This window comes from Oreochromis aureus, linkage group 14 (assembly GCF_013358895.1).
Source record: "Oreochromis aureus strain Israel breed Guangdong linkage group 14, ZZ_aureus, whole genome shotgun sequence".
Lineage (NCBI taxonomy): Eukaryota > Metazoa > Chordata > Actinopteri > Cichliformes > Cichlidae > Oreochromis > Oreochromis aureus.
Window position 1 is genome coordinate 7,697,965 of NC_052955.1, and position 21,019 is coordinate 7,718,983.

Consider the following 21,019-nt stretch of genomic DNA (forward strand, 5'->3'; position numbering starts at 1 on the left):
AAACATGCTAAGCCAAAGTTAGCCATTTGCCACAGTAGCTGCTTATTGCTTATTACCTCAACAAAGTGAATGTTATAAATAACGATAAAAAACATTTTTTGTCATATTTCATAACAGGCTAAAAATGGGGAGAAAATTCAGCAGCAAGACTCGACTGGAAATGTATATAAAAAAAATTAGTTTTAATAAATTATCAGTGCCTCACACATGTGTTAATGGGGCTGTAGACGTGTATGTAGTAATGAACAAAAAGGGGGGACCCAAGTCAGCATTATATACGCACTCTTGAAAAGAGGGGGTATATTCAGCCATTTACAAAGCAGGTTTTTTCCCCCACTTAATCAACTTCAGCATCAAAGGGACCAGCAGATAGAAACGCATATTCCGACCAAGATCTTTGTACAATGGCAGAACCCAATGCACTGATGCAATGCCACTCCTTATAACTAACTAAGGGCCACCTTTTTTTCCTCAGCACCAGTGAGATGGGATGCTGCGCTGCAGACAGAGCCTCAGCCGGCTGCAGCGGTGGAGGCTGACAGAGAAGAGACGAAACCAAAGCTACGTCCAGCACGACGCACGGCACCTCCAGTAAGCTCCCCGAAGTCGAGGAAGAGCTTTCACGCTTCTAGGGGGTAAAGAGCTCGAGACCGAAAGAAGTGTACCTGTTTACTGCTGTTTGTGCTTAAGGATGTGCTGTTTGCGCTGGCTAACCACATAGAGCGGCAGAGAGAAGGACCCGGACTTCACTGGATATAACCGCTGCCATTCCGTCGTTTGGGTCAGCTACCACAGCAGCTATCACTCGGAGACCGAGGACGACTTTTTTGTATTTCCGTGAGTATTTTAAAGTATTTTACTTTACTCGCATTTCTTTTATTTTTCCTATCGATTGTAGAGCTGGATCTGTAAGAGCGAACGCGGGTTGTCTAAAGAGAGACAAGTTCTGGAGATGACAGCCTGGAGATATCCATGAAAAAAATAAAAATAAATAAATAAATGAAAACCTGTAAGGAGCTGAATAGTTTTGGGGGGTGCATTTTAGATTCCTGACTGTCCGCTTTGCTTACTTCTCACCACGCTGCTTCAATAACTTCTACCTTTTCCAAAAGAGTGAACAGAGTCAAAATTAAGCATGTGGGCGATGGAGCTGTTTCAAGATGCACAAAACACACAACAAAGTGTCAAACTGAACCATTTCAGCTGCTCATCGCGCCTGGAGGTAGCTGAAATAATGACTTCAGTTTTGAAGTCAAATTAGCGGTGTCCTACAGTAAAGCTTCAGCAGTCTTAAAAAGAAAAAAATGTTTTGAAATGCACATGACTAAGAAGTGGATTTGAGCTCTAGCATCTCAAATGGGTCCATTAAATGTTCTGTGTAAGAAAAAGAGCTGCACTGTGAGGGCAGGAGAAGATCTGTATTTTTGGAGGGGGGATTGCATCTTTAGGTTAGAAGAGAACAGGAGGCTTCTAACACACCACTTACCACGCAAGTAGACCCATAGGAATTATCCAATCAGAGATATGCAGATTTCCCAAACTCTAATTTTGCAGCTTGGCTGCGTTGAATGCAAAGTGTAATACTCTGGTCTAAGTGCGCTGGTGACAGTTGGTTGTCCACTGTGGCTTTTAGGCTCACAGACTTGTGTTTGGTCTTATTGATGTGTTTGGATGATGCACAGAAATGAAATGGCTATTATTAAGCCATTACTCAATTAGGATATCTTTTCTTTTCTTTTTCCCCCCCCCTTAGAAGTTTGCGTGACTTTCTTCTCAATGACAGTAATTAGCCAAGCGGTGGCAGAAGGAATTAAGTCTGTCAAAGGAAAATGCACCCTTTCAAGGTCTTTCTGCTGTCAGTAACTCCCCTGCTGCTTGGGGTTTTCTTCATTTTTAATGCATGGCCACTCCGAGGCACTAAGAAACAGCACTGTAATATTTTAAGGCTAATTTCTAATTTAAAGTCACTAAGTATGTCAATACAATATTTAAGAGTCATAAAGTTTTAAATGATGAACCTCTGGAACAGTTTTTCTTTCTAAAAATGTAGAAACTAGTTTTGTCTGCATCCTTCAGTGGCTCCCAGAAGCTGACATATAGTAGCAGATGTTCAGATCTGCTTTGAAGGTGGTAGATGTTCATATGCAGCATGTATCTATGAAGCTCAAGAAAAAGACAGACATTTTCCAACAGTAAAAAAAACAAAAACAATTGTTCTTACTCCATAAATTGTAAAATTGTGAAATATATGGCATTCGCTTTATTGACACCCAGCGTGTTACATACATAGTTTGTGTATGTGAGAGCGGGATATGCTGAAAGAAAAGTAGCTTTCTCTCTCTGACTTGCCTCATCAATTGTTCTAAACTCTGTGGCCTATGTCACATACAATACACCGTGGCAGAGCTACACTGTTTGCAACATGGATGCAGTCAATATGGAGTTTTGCTACAATGTCAAAAAATTCAGGCAAATTCAGCAAAACCATTTGTCTCTTTGTTTTCTTACAGCAGTGGCTTTCTGTTTTATTTCCCCCTGATTCCAACTGGTATATTTCACTCTCAGCATGAGGACAATGCTCCACTTTAACAAATGTGGAGCATTTATGACTCAAGGAAGCTTTCCATATTTCACCCTGAAAAAAAGGGTAAAAAACAGAAACCTCACCTAAATATAGGTCAAATTTAACACCAATAGCTAAATATCTTTGAATTATATCTCTAAAACTGTATAGCAGTGTTACAAAAATATAACCCACATCACAGTGTAGCTCTATCATGGTTTTCTGTTAGTGTAATAGAGCATCCATTAAGACTTAATGATGGAAGTATAACTTGGAGGCATGCTTGTGATTTCAAATGTCCTATAATTTGCCCTAATATTATTATAGATATATATCTATATTTCATAAGCCCTATGTGCTTAAATGATTGCCATATCAGTTCATTGTACTGCTGGGTTTAATTTCCTAAGATTATCTGAAAATGGCTCATCTCACCAAGAGATGTATAGTTCAAGTCACCAGATGAAGCAATCAAAAGGAGATTCACCTGCATATCAGGGGGAAAGGTGGAGGGAACGCACAGCTGTGCTTGTTTCACTTGGCACGAATTAGAGGTTACCCCCATCTTTATCATATGTAAATCAGTTATTTGCTTGCAGCGCATGCTTTAAAATGTTTGTAAATCCACATGGGGCAGGTGTGAGATGAAATGCAAATGAGTAAATTGGCTAACCTTGATTGAAATGAAAGATGTCTTGATATTACAGCTGCCCCATCCTCCTAAATTAAATGACTATTGACATGGGCCAACAGACACGCATTTAGGGTATGGCTAATTAGAAACGACAACTCTGGTGAAGGCCTTTGGGACACTTGGGCGGAAAAAAAATGCATATCAGCAGTGACAAGAGAGAGGCTAGGGATAGAAACTGTCTCACCACCCAAGGGAATCCTATTTTCACTGACAAATCTGCAACTAATAAAGTGAAAACGGACAAAAATGTCCACAAGTGGCGCTCAACATGTCCCTGTAGAGTGTTGTGAGCAAAGCTATTCAAAGGATAATATGGTATCACACTATATCCCGCTTTATTGTATAGAGCACTCTGAAGCTATTCTATGGTGACAAAAGCGCAGTGAGGCAGTGATAGGAAATTGCTGAGCATCCTCAAATATGTAAACAACATGTTTTTCACTGTCCAGAGGATGCAAGGGCTTAATTTTGTCCTCAAAACATAATCGTGACTAACAATGTAGGCCCTGGGAATATTTCCATGCAGTGATTTGAGATGACACGCATTTGTTGGATTAAAGAAATTCCTTTTAAGAAGTGTTGGTAATCTTGACAGTGGCAAACTCCTCTTTGGCTGTCTTCCTATCTAGCACTTTGTTTGTAAGGCAGGCTGGTCTAGCAGAGCCTGGAAGACAAACATCCCTCATGACCCATCTGACAACTTAATTTATATAATTGCTTAGAAGCATCTGTGTAAGAAAGACTGACTTTCAGCACCCTCATCCACTTGTCACTGTTATGAATGACTTGGATTTGATGTCCAATGAGTCAAACAGACAATCTTAAGTCGCACTGACATTGCAATGCTAAAGTGTGTGTGTGTGTGAACAAAATAAGTACTGTTAATTTGAGTGCAGTTTTGCATCCTTCAGCCTCGTATCTTCATCTCGTATGTACGTCGCTGCTTTGATCTGACTCGTGCGCTGCAGCCAGCAGGTTGCACAGAAACACCACGCACCATGACAATTGTGTGAGTTAGCAGTGTGTAATTAACACAAGTGACATGACTGCATCAACCTGGGGCTTTCCTTTCTTGATTTCTACTGCTTTCAGAATGGCTAAAATAACTTATTTTGGTTTGCTAATATGTCCCACAGCCTCAGGTTGGTTAATTATGCTGCCCTGGTATCCATTTGTCTTTGGGCTGTCCTCAGTGTGTTTAATTTGAGCAAGTGATCTGAAGATACCTGCAGGCTTCCTCTGCGCCACAGCTTAAATATGTGCTTTTAAAGTGTTAAAGGTTATTAACTGAAACAAAGCAACGTGGTTATGAAGTAGTAGTTGAAATGAAAACAGGAACACACTTGTAATTCAAAATATGGGGCTCTCATTAGTTGAAATGGTAAATCTAGTTGATTATCGGGGCAACAAGGCAAACCTTTTGACTTCATTGATGAAATCTGCACAGTAGCACCCTTTACTCAACATATTACTCGCGTGCTGAAATAGGTGTAAGGAAGGACTTTGTCAGTGAAGCGAACACCAAGTATCTGCAGAGATGGTATAGAGAGTAGTGATGATGGTGATGGTAGGGAATAGCCCGAGGATGGAGTGTTTTTCAGTAGGCAGCTCCTGATTTTATGTGACAGTAAAGGGCCTTATCTACCAGGGCCATGATGAAGCACAACACTCTTTGATTTTTTATCTTCCAAACGTCTAACAATCTCATGCTCTAGACAGATTAGTGAGATGAAGGTGTAAAAACTGGCTATGCAGTTTCATGGGAGTCAAGTACAGGGTCTAAGGCTATATCTGCATCATGCTGATAGTACAAAATGAAAGATTAGCTGAATTTAGTGACACTTTTGACTTTCAGATGAAAGAAAGTAAAATGTGATTATATAAATAAATAAAAACATTTAAAAAAATATATGTAAATGGTAAACAAGTTTGTGTTTGTCAGATTGGGAATTGCATCAAAAGTGTTATAACGATAGACAAAAACGGGTTGCTTGCAAGGTATGTGTATAATCTTCAGTAGAATTTGAGGCATAATAAGTTATTGTTACCTAAGATTCATAACTTCATTTGCATTCTTTTTTATTCTGTTATATATTTAATTTTTGTTTCTCATTACCTCAAGCAGGGCATTGATACGCCAAATAATTCCTAGGAGGCAATTTTTTACACCTCACTTAAAATTCATTGGAGCTCACACCAGACTTTACAGCTCCATATCTACTCCTGTGGTATCTTAATAAGTCTTACCTCCAAAGACATGGAGAGCATGAGCAGTGTTTATAGAAATCAAAGGAACATTGAGAGACCAGTGATTTTAATGTAACATTTCACAAGTCCTGAGACCGCGCCCATAAAAGTAATCCAGCGCCACCCCCTTCAAAGTAGTCCCCTTCTACACTGCTTGCACCTATTAAATGTGCGTGATGCTCTCAGTTATTGCAAAACTGTAACAGACTCTGAACTTTTTAATCATGTCTTGTACATAATTAGGTCGAATTACCTTTCACATTTTAATCTTTAACCCTAGTGAAAATGTCTTTAGGCCCTGTTGCTTAACGGCTGTTTTCTAGCTCGTTATTGCATTAACGGTTTTTATGTGCTGTGTTTTCTCTTGTAAAAGTTTGATTGGAAATGAGGAATCATCTTGAGAACAGTTTTGTTTGACTCGTGCTGTATTTTTATATGCATGTTTACACCATTAATTCTAATTGCAGGTTACTGTCAGCTCTTTCAGAGTGCAGACATATTCTTTCCAGAACAGTAACCTCAGTAGTTCTTGGACATATTTTAAGTCAAGTCCTTCGTAGCATCTGCTCCTTCATGATCAACCTAATAGTGGGGATTTTTCCAAGGGAATGGTGTCCATTAAAAGAATAGAGTGTTTTAGGGTCACCTTTCTTGCATCTTGCAGGCTCATGTTGAGTTGTTATATTCCACTCTCATGCCTCTTTCTCCCAAGAGATGAAATGTGTATGGAGGAATCTGTCGGAAAACAACTGAGAAGGCTGTTGTGCTTAGCTGTCTTGTGCAGTACCTCACCATTCGGTCTCCTGTGACAGCAACAGTGAATTTATTCTATCCTTATGAATGCATAAATTCTGAAGTATTGTTTTGTTAGGCTATGATATAATGGTACTCATATGAATGGGCAAGACCTGATCATAGGTGATTTTCATTTTCTATACCTGACTTTTAACTGATATAAACATGTTAGGTAAAGTCAATGATCTTGGGATTGTGAGGTAAAAGAAGGAAATTGAATACACTTTAGTATATAGTATCCATGGTGTTAAAAAGGGCTTTTTTGTAAGACCTAATAAGAGTAAAATGTCTTAGGATATTAGGATGATGTGAGGATTCATTAGGTGTTGGGATAAGACAGACCCACTGATGCATTTTACAGGAAATAAAAGAAAGGATGCTGTTCTATGAAGCATCTATACAAAGCTGCTATTGTGTTGTGAATGCTGATGTTTGGGTTTACACCATTTCTTGATATCAGCTGTCAGCTTGCTGTGAGAAGCATTATAATGATACTGAAAAAAATACAAGGGAGATTAAGTATTTTATTTTTTGTTTTTTTTGCATTTGATTTCATTTTCATTTCTTTCCTGCATTTCACAGTAGCTATACCATTACTTCAATATGTGCAATTAATTTATATGGTTTATATTTTAATTTACAAGTCAAAGTTATCCATTCTTAATGTGTCTTTAAATTATAATGCTTTTATGCTTTTAATAAAACAATAAGATAGGCAACCTCTGAGCACTGGGTGAGAGGCTGCTGAATTGTTTGTTAGAACAATGAATGCTGCAGTTAACATAATGGGAGATTGATGAGAGATGTGACAGAAAGGGAGGGCTACACAAAAATGAAAATGCCAAAAGTGCAGCCTGTGAAAATAAAACTGGCCAAACCTATTTTGAAAAAGTTCAGAACATTCACTAAGCTGTACCACTCTACAATTATTGACTGTAATTCTCATTCTAGCTTATCATAAGCAACTCCGATTGTTCGGCAACTGAAGGCTTGTAATTAATCAGCTACAGTACGTAGAACATCTGCTGTGCAGGAGAGAATCTCTGGTCTGAAACACACACACTTAGATCTACAGTTTCTAGGTAATTGAATTAGTTTAGCTTCAAAGGGAAAACATTTATGGGATGGTTTCAAATGGTTTAAAGGGCCATTCTCTTTTTTTCCCAAGTCTTATTCTACTTACCACAAACTGTTCTGTGGTAAACAGATTAATTTGTAATCAAGCCTCAGAGTGTCTAATCTAATTTTCTGCGTTACCTAAGCTAACCTAAATTTAAAGACATGCGGAGAGCTATTATAAAACGTAATACAGTCCAGTGAAGGAATTTTCAGCCTGTTTCTTTATTTCAAAGACAAGCCTGAGAAAGAGTCATTGCTTAGTGTTGTTTGTTGGAAATCTTTTATTGCTCTTACAATTAGAGAACACACAGTCTTCAATTCGAGCAACATTACGTTCGAGTAGTATCTCCTTTTTATTTTCTCACTCTGTGTGGGTGAGGAAAGGATGAACTTTCAACATGGAGTGGAGCACACACTGAAAACAACTGGAGTGGTGAAATCAGAGCAGAGGAGAGAAAAGCAACTAGCATCACTAAAAACTCAGTAGAGGTTTTTTTGCATTGTGCTAAAAGAAAAAAGAGTGCATATAAAATTGTTATTTTTTTCTTTTTCCTCATTTAATGTCTTTTTTTGTATGTATGTGAGTCTACTGTCTGTCTGAGTGATCAGAAGATGTTGTAGTAATAAAATCTGGATTTAGCACTTCAAAACAGCAGCTTGAATTTGATTTGGATGTGTCTGCTGGTTATTACTATAGTCTCAGTGGATCATGTTTCTTGTACTATTTCCTTTTTTGCATTATCTGATAAAAGGAAACATAAATATATGTTAACAATGACCATTTAAAGGGAATATGTACTATATTAAAATATAGTATATGTGAGCAGAGTAATGCAGCAGTCAGAATATTCACCATTCATGTATATTTTAAGACCACTAGCCTTAGCCTTAAAACATTGTGAGCCCAAGATACCTTTGTCAGCAGACAGTTGACTTCTGTGTCTGACAAAAGTTAAAAAAAGACTGCAAAAAGTAAGTGCAATAGGGCGACAGGCACCGTGCACAGGTCTGCAAAAAGCCCATACATGGACAATCTGTGTGAGTTACCTTCTGCAGACTCTCTTGGTTGTGAATGAGCTGACTAAAGTTTCTGTTTCACTAAAGTCTTTTTTTTCTATTGTGAGTGCAACAGAACAGTGTTTTAACTACACTTGGAGCTGGATATATACAATAGTTCACGACTGGTTTGCAATCAGGTAAAGCCCTTTACACAACAGACGTGTGAAATCCGTGGAAATCAGACTCACCTATGCCTAATGCAGCTGTTCATAGTGGCGGCATATTTTTGGACGAATATGCAGCATTTGTTTTTTTGAACCAAAGTCAATTTTTCAGATCCGAATAAAGAGATCTGACAACTGCATTTGGCAATCATTTTTCTACTGTTTTACCTCAGAAACACAGCTGGATGCAGCTCTGTGTCAATCGGCTCTCTAAAATTATTTCTCTGCAAATCACATGTGGTCCCAGCTGTCTCAAGAAGAGCTCAAACTGCCCCACTAACATTCTGAAATACGTATGAAAGCGCCCACGATACAGCTTCAGCTCCTTGATCAAACCATGCAATTCTGCCTGTTGCTGCCTTCCCCTGAGAACTGAATGTTGTTGACTTGATTTTTTTCCACTGTGCGTTTTTTAATATGAATTTTCTGCAAAAATGCAATCATTTGATGTTTATATACGTTACACGGTGAGTTTAGATTCTAAAACTTTGGACATTTGTTTAGTTTTTTTCATAATGAGCTTGGTTTGTAATGGTATTCAAATACAAAATAGTACGCAATAATTAGGACTGAAAAATGAAGCCCACCAAAATACCAGTTTATTAAAAGCATTGCTTCATTTGGAATTTAACATGTCTTTAATAAGTTGGGAGCGGGACAGCAGGAGGCTGGAGAAGTAAATGGTAAATATAAGAAGCTGTTACTGCATTTTTGCTATTTACTAGGTTAATTGGCAACCGGTGAGTAACATGACTGGACATAAAAAGAGAATCCCTAGGTCAAAGCTCATTAAAATGGATTGAGACAAAGTGGGAAACTGTTCTTTGGACAAACTAATTGATTTTTTTTCCTTTTTCATTTGGAAAACATTAACACTACGTTCTCTGGACTAAGGAGGAGAGGAACCATCAGACTAATCATCAGCACGGTTTTGTAAAAACTGCATCTCTGACAATAGGGGGTGCATCAGTGCCTATGGAATTAGCAGCTTGCACAGTGGTGAAAGATAAATATGAGATTTAGAGCAACATATACTCCCATCTTGATCTTTTTCAGGGAAACCCTGGCATATTTCAATAAGACAGTGCTATTAAAACAGCATGCCTTTGTAATAGAAAAGTCTGGGTGCTGAACTGGCCTGCCTGTAGTCCAGATCTTTCACCAACAGAACACATTTCAAACAGGACTGTTGATTAGTTAGAATCAATCCTATATCAGACAAGAATAGGACAAGATTTCTCTTCCATAAGTCCAGCAGCCGGTCTCCTCAGTTCCTAGATGTTTACCAACCGTTGTTAAAAGAAGAGGTAATGCTACACAGTGGTAAATATGGCCTTGTCCCAACTAAAAACATATTGAATGTTTAAACTCAGACATTGTACTATTTCACAAAAAATATGAGCGTATATTGAATTTGCTGGCAGTAACATGTCTCAGAAAAGTTAGTGACGGTGACAAAGGTAGGCTATGAAGCTCCCAGTGCAGTATTTCTGCTGGTGTTAATGCCAGAGGAGGCAGTTATTGAGTCAGCAGAGTGCTGATGACTTTTGTACAGTAGGAACCTCGGTAGGCTCTTTAGAACAACTCAGACTTTCACAAGTGTTTGGAAAACGAGACTGCGTGGTTAGATGCTTGATTTTATACATCTTTAGCAATGTGGTTGAAAAAAAACTGAATTCTGATATTAAGATGTGCAGCCCGATACTGTTGTCCATATAGAGAATCAAGGAAAAAAAATAGAGCAGACGGGCAATTCCAAGTGGTTAAATTCATTGTTTATATAGACTGTATACAGGGTACAATTGATTATCTGGAAGTAGGGTGTGTTTTCGTGTGTGTGTGTGTGTAGCCTTGTAGAAAACTCAAACTATTATGAGCTGTTGTGTTTTCAAAGTAGCCAAGACAAAGGCTGAAATGCTTTAATCATGTTGATTATTTTTCATGGTCATCTTCTAACATCAGCCTCGGGTTTTCCTACAATGCAAACCTATTTTTGAATCACTGTTTCATTGGTGCAACATAATCAAATTTGCATGAACTGTTATCTATAATTTGTTCATTGTGATTAGTGATCCCACTTTAAAGAAATTATGCCAAATAGAAATTTAGTTGCTTATATTAACTAGTATATTGTTCTCCATAGTAACAACGAAAGCACTTTATCACTTTAGGATCTGGACTGTTGAGATCAGATTTAAATAAATTGAGGATTAATTAGGTGTGTATATCATTGCCATAAATGTTACCACGGGACTGCACTGAGAACTAGACTGGGAATGAATGACGAAGAAACCCGTGGCTATGTTTGAGTAGCTGTTGTTTTTCATTTTCAAGTCACGAATCTTCAAAATTGACCACACATTAAAAAATAGTTATTCCTAATCAGACTGTTAATGCAGATTTTTTTAAAGCATCTTTACTACCAGCTTCCATTCTGTGGACCACACTATAGTTACCATAGCAACTTGTGCCCCTTGATTTGAGCGAGGAAAATCAGGTCACATTATTGCTATGTTGGAAGCGACCTTTACTTCACATTACAGATCTAATATTTGGATTCCTCTTTCCTGCCCACCACTCACTTTACATCTCTGCTTAATTGTATGCATTCAGTCAGAAATTAACATAATCCCAAACATGAATTTTAATCTTGATTAAATGCATTTTGGCTAAATTGCAGAGATTGTACCATCAAAGCAAGATTTTTTAGATAAAAAGCTCATCTTAGCTTCTCCTTTATTTTTCTTTTTGTCTTTTAGCATTCCATTAGCAGATAAATCCATTTAAACCACTTCTGTTTCAATGCACCACCTCTAATTATCTGTGTACCAACAAAGAATTTACAACAAAATTCCTTTGTTTTGTATATTTCTTCTCATACATTTATTAAGAGCTACTAATTTATAGAATAAAACATCACTAACACATTAGTTTAGTTGGTTTTATTCAAATGTACCCTGTTACTTTGTTGTTAACAATACAAGTGGATGCGTTAATTGTGCAGACCTGAGCTCTAGAGATCCAACAATTAGTTTTGAGACAGTCTCCTTCTGTGCCAGATCACATACTCATTAAATCTCAATTTTCAATAGAGCTCATTTAAAGCATAATTGTGTGACACATGGAAACTGTGGTTCTGCCAGGGAAAATTTGAAGTACAAAGTTTCAGGTGCTCAATACTGGTGTGTCTGTGTACGTGTGTGTTTATGAAGCAGTCTTGCCCAACTGTATGATACTGCAAAACTGTGTGCAGAGGGTAAACAAATGTAAATGTGGTGATGTTTCCCTCACTATGTACACACATATATATCCACACACAGCCTATTTTTAACAAAACGGTTAAAACAAGTTGTCTTTGTCCAAAAAGCAGAACAAAAGAGGGATATTCAAGAGGGATATTTCTGGGTACTGGATTGTTTAGTGCCAGCCAGTGTCTGCAAAGCCGTATTTTTATCGGTGTTTTAAGGTTAGAATGAACTGATTAATTCATATATATTCTCTGATAAAAAACTAAACATAACCAGATGCTTTAAGAGATTATGCCCTTTGGTATACCAAGGTATCACGCTTGAAATGTGTTTAATTTATGGTGAGAGAAAGTATTTTAATTAGAGCAGTTAAACAACTGCAAAATGTAATTTATACCAAGATACAGTGCATAATCTGCAGATCTGCAGTGCTTAGGATTTTATTGAGCATGGAATGATATGCCCCACAACCCATTTCACATCCAGGAGAGATGTGACCTCTATGCCCCCCCCAATCTGCTGGTGGACACTTGTAATGAAACAGAACCAGTGAGCTTTTTCTTTACTACTTTTCTCACGTTGACCAAATGTTTCTAGCTATTCATTTGATACAAATACACATGAACTTGAAAATTAATTGGACATATTTTTTGTTCAAGAAGTTTTAAAAGTTTTTAGAGTTCAGCTGTCTCCTTGATTGTCTCGACTCAGCAACTCTAAACAACTGAAAGCAGTAATTAAAGTTTGGGGTGAGCGATATAGCCTCAAAATGATATCATGCTATTTCAAGGAAATTTGCCAACATGTTATCAGTAATTGCAGCTTGCAGGCAGCAGCATTTATTAGTGCAAATAAAATGAAGGACAATATTCTTGCATTTTTTTAGTAATGTGCTTTGCAGGAGGTTGTTGAAGTAGCTCCATTTTTACTAAATCATAATGAGAGGCTACCATGTGGCTCTCACTGTCAGATGTGCCTAGACCTGACTGATTATCATGTGTGCTAGGGAACAAACACATGGCAGCACTATATTATTGATATTGTGATATTACACTTAAATTTAAAGAAATATACCAGTAGTATTGCAGATGATATGATATAGCACAGCGCTAATTAAAATATTCAGGGCTAAAATGAGTCCTTGGCACTATTTCAATATGACCTTTGTTATACTGTCATCTAGATGGATGGTAGAGCTGGAATTCAGATAAGATACCAGATTTCCAACATTCATCAGGGTTGGTGTATTTTACATTAAAATAGTAACTTTTTCAACTAATATATAGTTGAACACTCATTTTGCATTCCTCAGGAAAATTTGTGAAGATCTGTTGATGGGTGTCTATGCTGTTTATTCTAAAATGTGTTGACTTTGCAGTTTGATTTGGATTTAAAAGTCCTTTTGGGAATGCTTTTTAAAAAACTGGAGATCAAAATGCTGTTAGGGCCATTTACTCATGAAATACATCCTTTACAAGGTTAGACACTATTGATGTTTTTTTTTCTTAAATATAATCATTCACACTAACCTCAGCCAAAAAAAAAAAAGCTTTACATTTTTCAATTGCTTTACTTTCTTAATAGAAGGCTTAAGAAGCACCACACTGACTGAATTCACAAAGAAAACTTGAATGTTTTTGTATTTTGTTGTTCACCTCTCTGCTAAAAACATAGTGTGAACTAAAGCAAGACTTTTATCAGTATAAGTTACTGGCATAAAAGCAAAAAGATAAACAGAAAACAGGCTCTCTTTATCTTACTGAAACTTATAAATATGACATGTTCAAAGATCCCTTGAGAAATGTGCACCACTTAGAGAAGTGGGAGACAGGGGAATACATTTCAAATGCACAGAGAGTATATCTTTTTGGAAAATTGAGTTGAAAATCATTAACATGACAAATTTTTCAAGTCTTACAGTTTAACGATGAAGGGTTTACCCTGCCACTATAACAGTTCTTTCTGAAGCAACAGGCTTATTTGAAGGAAATTAACATATTTATGACTCAGCTTTCATTTTGATGGGGGGAATAAAGGTTTTCACCAGGATGAAGATGACCTTTTTCAAATAGCAAAGAATAATCTAGCCTACATTAGTTGGTGGACATAATTTAATATGTTTTAGTTGTTGCTACATAAATAAAAATATATCTTGTAGACAGCTCTTTGTTTACTTTTTCATTTACTTTGTAGTTTTTTTTTCTCAATTTGTGTATATATGAGTCAAAATGGCTAACAGGACCAGAAGGCTAATATGGTACATTAGCAACTTTAATGGTTAGGTTTTGCCTAAAACCCTGGCGCTTTGAATTGAGGGATGTTAACTTAAGACTGGTCTCCCACTGGGCTTGTAATACACTGGCAGAAAACCCACATAACCATTCTTTGTAATGAACTAAATGAGGTGGTTCAGGCCTATGCAGAGCAGCAAAAAGAAATCACCAGGTGCTATTTTGATCCAGTCAGCCAGATTAGAGTTGGCTTGATTAGACTCAGGTGTTGGCATTCAGGCTATTGCTGGAGGTTAACACATCATTCACAACATTAAAAGGTATTCTGGTGTCCTTACCATTATCACTCTACTCTTGTTTTGCAGTATTACAGATGGCAAATTCATAAAATAGTCTGCCAACCACAAAATGACAAAAACTTTCCACTTTAAGCTGTTGAATTGGAAAACAACCTGCTTGTTTTAAAGTCTGAACACTAATGTATTTAGAAATGGTGCCTGCTTTAAAGAGATGTCATGAATGTGGCAATATTGAAATGGTTGTTAACATGCATGTGTCCTTATGTGCTCATGAAGTAAAACTCAGTTTCTGTGTGTGAACCTTTGGACGGATTTTTAATGTTTACATGTATTGCTCTTGCCTCTGGATCTGTCAGGGTCTTTTATCCAGACTGCTTTACGTGGAGCGCAACAGCTGGCCTTTCGCTTTGCCTCTGTGATGTTCAGCCTGTAGCTGCCATGTTGATCTACCTGGGTCTATTGTCACCTGAGGCTCTCTTTGGCCCCATCTGTACTTGCAGATTTGAAGTTAAGGCAGTTCAACAGGGACTGATGGCTGGCCTTGCAGGACATGCTTTATAGTAAAAAAAAAATAAAAATAAAACGCATAGCTAGTGTCTAACTAACTATCACTATTGTCCCCCACTACCTTCCATTCTTTCTTTTGTTTTCCATATTTTTTTTTTTTCATTTGAATTATATATTTAAAGTTTGATGTCATTCCCTTTTAATGATGTTTGTTAACTTCATGAATCATTCATCCATCTATCCATAATGGGGAGGCAGGTGAGTGGGATAAGTCACAGGGTGAGGTGCAAGGTACATCCTGGCCATGTTGCAAGTCCATCACAGAACCCAGACAGACAACCAGTCATGCTCAGATTCACACCTGTGGCCAATTTAGAATCACCAGGGAACTTAACAAGCATGTCCTTGCACTGTGGGAGAGAGCAAGAGTACCTGGGAAATATCCCACAGTCACAGGAAGAACATGCAAACTCAACACAGAAAGCCCCCAGCCAGCAGGTTGCTTTGAAGCAAAACCTTGTTGCTGTGGGGTAACAGTACTTACCACTGCACTACTGTGCTGATTGTGAATACCCATGTTAAATAATCCAGATCAGAAATCCTGATTAGGATTTTTGCCTTACTTGGCAGGCTTCATGATGCTACGTGCTTCCTGGCAAATATCTGCTAAAGGTCAGTTTAATCTCTAGATGGGCTCTGTAGTAACTCCAACATTAAAATAACATTGAAAACAATGATTATCTGCCACAATACGATATAGGAATAATATGTGATTGTACTGGTTGTATTGCATTAAGTTTAACTTTATACTTTGTCAAATATATTTTCCTTAAACTTTTTTTAAATATGTAGAATACATTGTCAGTCTTCTTCTAAAAAAAAAAAACAATGGTACTCTTTGCTTTCCGTATATCCCAGCAGCCACAGAGACGATAACCACTTGCAGCTTACTGCTTTCTCAGTCCAAAAAAAGACATTTCAACAGCCTCAGTATGCATCTTTGCACTGATTTTAAAACAATGGTGGATTTTGACATTCAGTGCATTCATTTCATGATGATGTAAGTTTGTGGAATGTATCACATTTTTACTATAATGATTATTTGCATAGTTATCACCAGACTGCCAAATTCTAAAAAAACAAAAACAAAAACAAAAACAAAAAAAAAAAAACCCAAAAGCTACTTACTTAATATAGGAAGGCAATGTCAAAATGAAAAATGTCTGTATGCTTGATGCCTCTCTTATCCCATGTTACAACTCATCTTAGCTGGGCCTGAATTCTTTTACATGTCTTCATATATGTGTGCCACGTTTCTCATTTGGCTTTAAAGTGTCAGTATGTTCTCAGATTCAGTCTTCTCTAAGGACATATAAGTATTTCAGGCACACACTTAATTCTCCCTTTTTCATCACAACAGCCAGGCAGCACATGTAATTTTAACACTGTGAAAGGAGGTAGCTCCATTCAGGTGTGCACTATCTCATGGTGAAGACAATAATTGCCTGTGCTCCTCTTCCCTTTGGTAATTGTCTTTTGATTGAGGTCATCGGGACAATTAAAACCATTGAGGGGTGAATAGTGGCAGCCAGAGACTTCAGAAAGCAATGCTAGGTGGTAGAAAGGATGAACAAAATGTACAGAAGAGATAATTGTGTGTGGGAAGACCTAGTGAAGTCAGGATGAAACAGAATGACTCGGCGTGCTTTATCACAATCTATTAATTCTATGCCTTTTTCAGTCTGTTAGGGTAATAGGAGTGTTCACAGGAGTGCAGTTTTCTATTTTTAAGAAGTTGTACATCTGTTATGTAAAGTAGTCACTCAGATTTCAGATCAAGTGACAGAAAGCTGTTGCTTTTTTCATTAAAAACAGACACTTCAGTGCCAAAGGCCAGGATAAAATGAACTCAAATCTGTTGAAGTCAGTTTAACGTGAAGTACCTCTTACCTTGATGTCACTCGACAGTAATGGAAACATCTACTTTGTTTTTACAGTAGGATTTTAAAACGCCAGTTGAGTATATTAGAACATAAAACTTTGCAAAATAGCAAAGCTTAAAGGTTTACCTGAATACTTCCATTTCACTATGCATAATAATGCATTGTGCACATGCGGCTCTTTAGAAGCAAAATATAAAGAAATAACAGTTAAGAGTTTTTTATGTGTGTGTGTGTGTGTGTGTGTGTGTGTGTGTGTGTGTGTGTGTGTGTGTGTGTGTGTGTGTGTGTGTGTACACAAATTATATACATATGCATACGTGTATTGTGTAGCTCTGACAAATTAATTTTTTTCTTAAAATAAATGTAAGACATTTTTCTTTAATTATACAAAATTATAAAAATGTTTTAAAATTTTAATTTTTTCCCCTCTGTGCTCATTTAAAATAAAACATTTTAAGAGGTGAGCCTCCAAGCATACTTTGCATTTTTATTAGGCTGGATGATAATTATTATTAGTTGTTGTTATTATTATTGTTATCATTATTGGTGGTAGCATTAGTGGTAATAAAAGTAATAGCTTTTAAAGCTGACATTTTGTCATTCTCACATAAAGTAAGTAATTTGAGGCGTGATGAGGCATTATGATTTGGTGCTATATAAATAAAATTAAATTGATTAAAAAATGTGTACAGAACAAATGCAGAGTGACATTTAAATGCTTGAATTTTACTTTTAAAAATTTGTGATTTTTTTAAATAACATTTACATGTAACCTAAAGGCTAGTCCTAGGGCTGGAGAGGGGCTCAACTGCCATGATTCTTAGACATAAATTCATTTTAGTAAAATCTAGCTATTCTTTGTAATTGTGCATGAGAAGAAAACGGGCAGAAATAATGTTTTTGTGTTGTGGTCATGATTTCAGAACTACCAAAATAACTTTAGTTGCATTAATCATGATTTCACATAAACCCGTGGTACCACAAGAGGTAGCAGCTTATTGAGACTTTAGGGGCATAGCATAGATATAAAACGGATTAGCAAAAATATTCGTAAATACCAACTTTTGATTTATGGAATTGTGCCAGTATGTTAACAGGGCAAATTACTACATCTTAACTGCAGCTGCTCGCAGCAGACATTATGACGTTAAAAAAAAGGGGGGGGAAAAACACCTAGTCATACTTATGAATTAATTGAAATAACAAGTGGTTTTGCAAGAAGATTGTGAACTATCATTGAAATCATTTCATTTGCATAGATTCCCGCTTTTGATTTCCTCAAGACCACGAAATGAAAATAGAATAAAAAAAATGTAAATTATGGTTAGAAATATACATTATTATTACTCAGTGGAGAAAGCCTTGCAATGCCAGGATGTCATCTTTGATCTCTGGGAATGTTCATGAGCACTATTGTTCCATACATATCGCGTGTAGTTCTAATCAAAAACAATAGCACACTGATTAGGAACATTCATGTTGCTTTTAAATTTACACCTTTCTCCATCAACGTGAGATTGAGTTGAAGCTGAAACTGATTAGAGTGGAAAAAATATGCCTTTCTTTAAAAAAACAAAAAGCCTAGTTCCATTAATTCAATTTCAATTCAATTTTATTTATACAGCGCCAGATCACAACAACAGTTGCCTCAAGGCGCTTTATATTGTAAAATAAACCCTACAATGTGTCACTCGATTAGAATTTGTAGTGACAGATTTTTTTCCTTCTAATTTTGCCCTGTATACAGTGGAATCTACAGCAAACAGTAGTGATCTGTTTTAAGTTGAAGATTTAAGATTAATAAACAAGGTTTACTGTTCAGAAATTACAGCTGTTTTTCTAGTCCCCCATTGGCAGAGGCTCAAACGTAAATGGACAGTTGGTTGAATTCAATGAAGAAGGTAAACTGATGAAACCTCTGGACGTTAGTGCCACATTTATACTTATTGGTAGCCACATGCAACTCTCAGTATAACATACTGTTAATGTTGATGCAAGTGAAGGAGGCAAAGCAGGTCATCTCTTAATTGGAAGGTTGTTGGTTCGATCCCTGGCTGCTCCAGTCTGCATCCCACTGCTTATACTTGGGCAAGATACTAACACCAAGTTAGGTAACCCCTAAAAAGCATAGAATAAAAAGTGTTTATATAATTGAGTGTAACTGGGTGAATGAGGCACGTTGTATAAGCATTGTGAGTACTGTAGCGCTATATTAGAACCCATTTTACCATTTACTGGAGAACTCAGGAATATCAAAAAGCCTGAAAGACCACAAAAGACAACTAAAGTTAGTTAAGAAAAACCCCTGCACGACAATTTCCCAAGTCTACACTCACTGTCAAATTCTACAATCTAGAGAGTCCTTCATCAAAGAAACAGTTTTATAGCAAGGTGAAAACTATTTTTACATTAAGAACAAAAAAGTCATATTAGACTTTGTCAAAAAACATTTAAAAGAACTGCAATGCTGCAAAACTGATCAGGTTACCATAAATAAATAAGCTTACTGCAAAAGGATCCCAAGGGTTTTGCAAAGAACAATTATAAGTTCAGTTACTGAAGACAAAACTGAAGGCAGAAAGACCCACAAAGAAGCAGCAACTGCTGCTGGCTGCAGTGAAGCGGCCTAGCAGAGCATCTTTGGGGGAAAAAAGCAGCATTTGGTGATATCCATGGGATCTAAACTTCAAGCAGTCATTGATTGCAAGGATTAAAATGTTTATTTTTATATTGATATTTTTTTGATATTATATAAAAATTATTTTTTATGTATTTAGAGTGTTATATTTCAAACTGTCTTTGTCTAATTACTTAAAAAAAAATAGGTATAACTCAAACAGTTAATGCAGTCCTTTGGTTAAATGCCACATATTGTACCACTTTAAAACATATTAATGTTAGTCTCATCTGTCCCCAGAATACACAATTGAAGTTTCTCGTATATTTTTAATATTGCAACAAATAATGATGTAAATGTTAATTTTTCTGAAACATGACTGGTACTCTGGTTTGCATTTCTAACAGTTCATTTAAGGAAGAACAGCAAGGACCAGCCAATAGGAACACTGCAGCTCACGAGTAGACTGCACAGGCCTGAATGAAAAATAAGTGTTTATTCTAAATGTGACTGATTATTTTGCTTTTAAATTTGGCAAATTTCTCAACACGGTCATTCTTTTAAACATGTGAATGAAGATTTTTTCAGTATGTCAAAATCCAGATTTCAGCTGTACAGAGTAGCAGCTTGGCAAGTGGCTTGTGTGTTAGCAGTTTTTCCTGTGGTTAATGGACTGTGGTAAAGTCCATATTTCATTGTGTTCACAGGATCAGAAAAGAAATATTTATATGACAACAGGTTTATTGTGAATTCGGCTGTATTAAGGAGAGAAGGAAAGAGCGGAGGGGAGAGACAAACAGATGCAAATGAATGAAACAGAAACCCAGCTGAGTTTAGCTGCACTCAAGCACTTAAAATGACATGAAATGAGAGAAACACATACCCCATACTACTATTGGTTATAAACTGGACATTAACATTTTCAAAATTCATTGTTCTCCCTCAGCATTTGATTTTCATCAGACCTAAGAACACTGACGCTAACAGCTATGATTGGTAGCAAATTCCTATTCCTGTGTGGACATGGTTGTTTGAAGTATTCACTGCGATTTCAGTTCTTCGAGTGATGGAAAAACATGAACGTGTTAATTTTCTCATTTGAAGTCTAAATTTTGAGTATTTTCAGTATTTATTTGCTGTCACTTAACCCTTCTTTGATACACTGATTTAAAAAAAAAAAATTGAAGGATTTGAGCAGTTGGCTCGGGTCAGTGTGACTAGCTACTAGTGGCATGAGGCGATACAGCACCTGGACCCTACAGAGGTTGCACAGCTAGTCCAACTCATCCAGGATGTTTCCTTTTGTTTGTTTATTTATTTGGGGCAGGGTCTTCAGTTACTTCAATTACAGCCTCAATTTAAAAATCATAGTGCTTTTTGCTACTAACAGCATCACATCTAACATCTGTGTTTACCACACGCTATTATACTCTGCTTAGCACTAATATAGAAAGACCTAAGCATTGAGGAGACTGGACACCTTTTAAGCTCAACTACTATTAGTTACCTACTTTAGTTTAAGGCTTGAATGTC

The 21,019-nt window shown here is 36.8% G+C and overlaps 1 protein-coding gene across 1 annotated transcript in view; it reads left to right on the forward strand.

Moving 5' to 3' along the window:
- The first annotated feature begins 548 nt into the window (after positions 1 to 548).
- cntn5 (contactin 5) overlaps positions 549 to 21,019 on the forward strand; it is a 105,624-nt gene continuing 85,153 nt past the window's right edge. Inside the window, exons 1-2 of the mRNA XM_039622456.1 lie at positions 549 to 591; positions 691 to 837. The gene's annotated coding sequence lies outside the window, so the exon portion shown is untranslated. The remainder of the gene's footprint in view (positions 592 to 690; positions 838 to 21,019) is intronic.